The sequence below is a fragment of the Nuphar pumila genome, chromosome 17, assembly GCF_984573655.1.
Source record: "Nuphar pumila chromosome 17, dmNupPumi1.hap1.1, whole genome shotgun sequence".
NCBI classification, from domain to species: Eukaryota; Viridiplantae; Streptophyta; class Magnoliopsida; order Nymphaeales; family Nymphaeaceae; genus Nuphar; species Nuphar pumila.
Genome location: NC_143265.1, coordinates 24,028,464 through 24,033,253, shown reverse-complemented (window position 1 = coordinate 24,033,253; position 4,790 = coordinate 24,028,464). Strand labels below are relative to the sequence as shown.

The following is a 4,790-nucleotide window of genomic DNA, read 5'->3' as shown; positions in this document are numbered from 1 at the left end:
TTAATCAATACGCGTAACCAGCCAAAATTGATGTCGCAAACAGGTTTTAATCCGATCTGGTACACAAGATATTCTTGATACCCAAATCACAAAAACCACAAAGAACGATGATGCCCAACTAAAAATATCAATCACCAGCACTAGGAAGTCACAAAAAAAAAACAGCAAGAGAAGCTTACGAAATGGGCTCCAATGCATTCGGGGACGTCTTCAGCTACATTGATCAGAACCCTCTATTTTCGTCTGGTGCTGATTCGCTGTAACAGCCTTGGCGCACTGTGACCATGGGCCTTGCTTTCGTACCAAAAGGTTCTCTTCGAATCAAAGGGTTTGGCTGAAAACAAGATTCGCCGGCTTTAGGATAATACTCCGATGGAGCCGACCGGAAAGCCAACATCTGTCTCTTTTTTGTTTCGATAGGCTGGGGTTAGGCAGAACCCCACCAGTTATACAAGTGTACCATTGGGTTTTGAACTTGCGATGTCCCAAACACAACTAACTGCTCTTATTAGACAATCAGAGCCCCAAGTTGGTGAAAGCCAACATCTTGAAGGGGAACTCCTAATGGCTAGAAATCTAGCCGTTGGGAGGCCAATGGCTATTAGTCAAGAACTAAAAATCCCTTGACTTTACACTTTTTACAAAAATAAATAAATACATAATAAAAGATATTTCTGCCCTTAATGGGTAGATTCTATTATAAGTTTCAAAGACTAAAATACTTTAGAGGATAATACCTCTTAATTTGGTAAGGTTTGAAGGAGCCAATGACTGACTAGGCCCCTTATCAGACAATCATTGGGTTTTGAACTTGCCCCAAACACAACTAACTGCTCTTATCAGACAATCAGAGCCCCAAGTTGGTGAAAGCCAACATCTTGAAGGGGAACTCCCAATGGCTAGAAATCTAGCCGTTGGGAGGCCAATGGCTATTAGTCAAGAACTAAAAATCCCTTGACTTTACACTTATTACAAAAATAAATAAATACATAATAAAAGATATTTCTGCCCTTAATGGGTAGATTCTATTATTAGTTTCAAAGACTAAAATACTTTAGAGGATAATACCTCTTACAATTTGGTAAGGTTTGAAGGAGCCAATGACTGACTAGGCCCCTTATCAGACAATCATTGGGTTTTGAACTTGCGATGTCCCAAACACAACTAACTGCTCTTATCAGACAATCAGAGCCCCAAGTTGGTGAAAGCCAACATCTTGAAGGGGAACTCCCAATGGCTAGAAATCTAGCCGTTGGGAGGCCAATGGCTATTAGTCAAGAACTAAAAATCCCTTGACTTTACACTTATTACAAAAATAAATAAATGCATAATAAAAGATATTTCTGCCCTTATAAGTTTCAAAGACTAAAATACTTTAGAGGATAATACCTCTTACAATTTGGTAAGGTTTCCTAGGTTTGAAGGGGCCAATGACTGACTTTCGAGTCTAACCTTAAACGGCCAAAGTGAGACACAGGCATATGCACTAAAATATTTGGTGAGTGCATCATTATACTTCATATACTCATATGGGGCCATGGTCTGATTGAGACACGCTCTGGGAACCCAAATTGAACCCCAAACTGATTTTACACGGGTAGGAGATAGATCCAGCAGATGGATCATCCACATAGAGAGCTACAACAAACCATATAATGCAAAAGAAAATAATAAACAACATATATTATTCATCGAATGGAAATAAAGAAAGAATGAAAAGATTATATGTATCAGAATATATATATAACGCCTTAATAAGATAATGCAAACTCTCTCTCTCTCTCTCTCTCCAAAATCCATCAATTCCAAGCAAGCATACCCAACACATTACAGAAAAGGGACAAATTTTTCTCACTAGACTTGGAAAGGCCATGGCCAGTCGCTCATGGAATCCTGGACCTTGGCGCTCCTCCTCATGTCACTCTCCGAGACAGAGCTCTGACTGACTAGGCCCCTTATCAGACAATCATTGGGTTTTGAACTTGCGATGTCCCAAACACAACTAACTGCTCTTATCAGACAATCAGAGCCCCAAGTTGGTGAAAGCCAACATCTTGAAGGGGAACTCCCAATGGCTAGAAATCTAGCCGTTGGGAGGCCAATGGCTATTAGTCAAGAACTAAAAATCCCTTGACTTTACACTTATTACAAAAATAAATAAATGCATAATAAAAGATATTTCTGCCCTTATAAGTTTCAAAGACTAAAATACTTTAGAGGATAATACCTCTTACAATTTGGTAAGGTTTCCTAGGTTTGAAGGGGCCAATGACTGACTTTCGAGTCTAACCTTAAACGGCCAAAGTGAGACACAGGCATATGCACTAAAATATTTGGTGAGTGCATCATTATACTTCATATACTCATATGGGGCCATGGTCTGATTGAGACACGCTCTGGGAACCCAAATTGAACCCCAAACTGATTTTACACGGGTAGGAGATAGATCCAGCAGATGGATCATCCACATAGAGAGCTACAACAAACCATATAATGCAAAAGAAAATAATAAACAACATATATTATTCATCGAATGGAAATAAAGAAAGAATGAAAAGATTATATGTATCAGAATATATATATAACGCCTTAATAAGATAATGCAAACTCTCTCTCTCTCTCTCTCTCCAAAATCCATCAATTCCAAGCAAGCATACCCAACACATTACAGAAAAGGGACAAATTTTTCTCACTAGACTTGGAAAGGCCATGGCCAGTCGCTCATGGAATCCTGGACCTTGGCGCTCCTCCTCATGTCACTCTCCGAGACAGAGCTCTGATCAACATAGGCGTTGTAGCGCATCACGAAGGCCAAGCCCAGCACCACCCACTCCATGCAAAATATGAGCATGCAGAGCCCCCCTGCCAGCTTCAGTATCACCTCCCCATCGTCTTCCCTGACGTACGACTTGAGAGCCTGCAGAAAGTCCCCCGTTCGGGTGAAGATGAGAACCGACACCGACCCTTCGAATATGGCCGTCAGCACGGTGGACACCATGTGGAAGGTGTACCACCGCGTGTGTGAGGCAGCGCTGGTGGACAACGCGCAACTAAACGCGGCGGCCATGATGGTGCTCACGTGGAGGAGGATGAGGAAGAAGCCGTAGAGCGAAGGGAAGAGGCGGAGAGATAGGGGTGAGGAAGATGCGGCTAGCGGCGGCCCCCAGTAGGATGTAGTTGGCTACTAGAAAGAATTTGTGGATCCTCAGAGAGGATTGTGATTGGGTAGTGTTGCTGCTGGTGATTTCCACTGATGACAGACCCATATTTTGGGGGTTCGACTCGCGGGATTCCTGTTGGTGTGTGTAGGATTCCGATGATTGATCAAGGCAGTGTTTTTCCGGCAATGGGAGAAAGATCTGCTTTACAACCTATTGGACAACAGAGGAGGCCGAAGGGGAATTTAAGGATGGGAGGAGCAACGGTCATATTTGAACTTGTCTCTCGGAGAATATCACCGTTGGAGGAGGCACGAGCGTTTTAAACGGCTAGATTTTTTTTTCTCTTTTTTGGGGACAGATTTTCTATTGGGGGTTCCACTTCCAAATGAAATCCATTAGCTGGAGCCTCAATTTTCTAACGTCTTCGGTTTTCTTTTTGTGAAATTGGGATTAAATAGTAAATTTTTATCCTTTTTGGAATTGTTCTAAATTTCTAATGCTTTACCTTTACTCTTTGTAAAAGAGGAACGGCTCTTTTGACAAGTAGTCTAGAGACTGTGAGTGTGAGACCAAATCTTACGTTATCAAACCCTAAGATATTCCACCGCCTCTACAGCCAAGCTTGCTCTTAAAGAGGTAGTGGGGAGGATTTAAACGTTAAGTCAATAAATGGGTAGCTATTCCACCCACTTGCACAAGGTTCACACGCGCAGCAAAGGCTGGAAACGGGTCGGTACGGGCTGTTATCATGGTAGATTTTAAAAGTTTTGTTTTTTAACCTGCAACGTCCAACACAAGGTGACTTGCACTAGTGGAGCCCCAGTAGGTTGTGGTAGATTCAAAATGTAGTCCTAACATACTGCTACATGTCAGAATCTGGATCCAAATTTGAACTGGATATAACATAGAAGAGTAGAATCCGTATTCAGATTTGACATGGGTATAGTGGATCTAACAAGAAAAGAGTTAAAAACCAGGTTTTTACATGCAAGAATCAGATCATACAGATCAGATTTCATTTGGATATATATGTGGTCTTTGACCTTTGTATGGCTTTACAAGTTTATATCATGATACTAACCGGTTATTTACAGGATGAGTTCATCTGAAAACTAAATATGAATTATGTTAATTTGTCATGTGAAAACCCCAACCTCATAACTTCTTGGATACAGATGTCTCGCATATCAGGTTAGAGGTAAATGTTGAGTGTGTTGTAGTGAAAACCAGTTTAATCTTTGATGGTAGCTTTAAGAACAAGATTTGTCTGGTGCTTCCTTTTTTCCCTTATTTCCTTTAACATGTGTGGTAAAGCTTCATCGGGTATGCCTTCATTATTTTTTTTATTAATTTGTTTTTGCTAGTTGATTAGAATTAAATTAGTTTAGTCTACGCATGACTATTAAGACAGCTACAAAATTTTATGGTGTGCAATATATTTTAGCCAACTAGTTGGCCGCTTTAGACATGCACCTAATGGGTCACGTCTAGCCTAATATCCTAAATGTGTTATCCAGATACGTATTGGCATGCATTTGTCACTAATGAGAAAAACCAAATTCATACAGCCCATCAATGTCGACTTCTTGAAAGAGAGCTTACATCTTAGTCGTCATCCACGACATATCA

At 40.8% G+C, this 4,790-nt stretch overlaps 1 pseudogene; it reads right to left on the bottom strand.

Annotated features, from left to right (window-relative positions):
- Nucleotides 1-2,658: 2,658 nt before the first annotated feature.
- On the bottom strand, nt 2,659-3,266 carry LOC149811806 (uncharacterized; annotated as a pseudogene).
- Between the last annotated feature and the right edge of the window lie 1,524 nt (nt 3,267-4,790).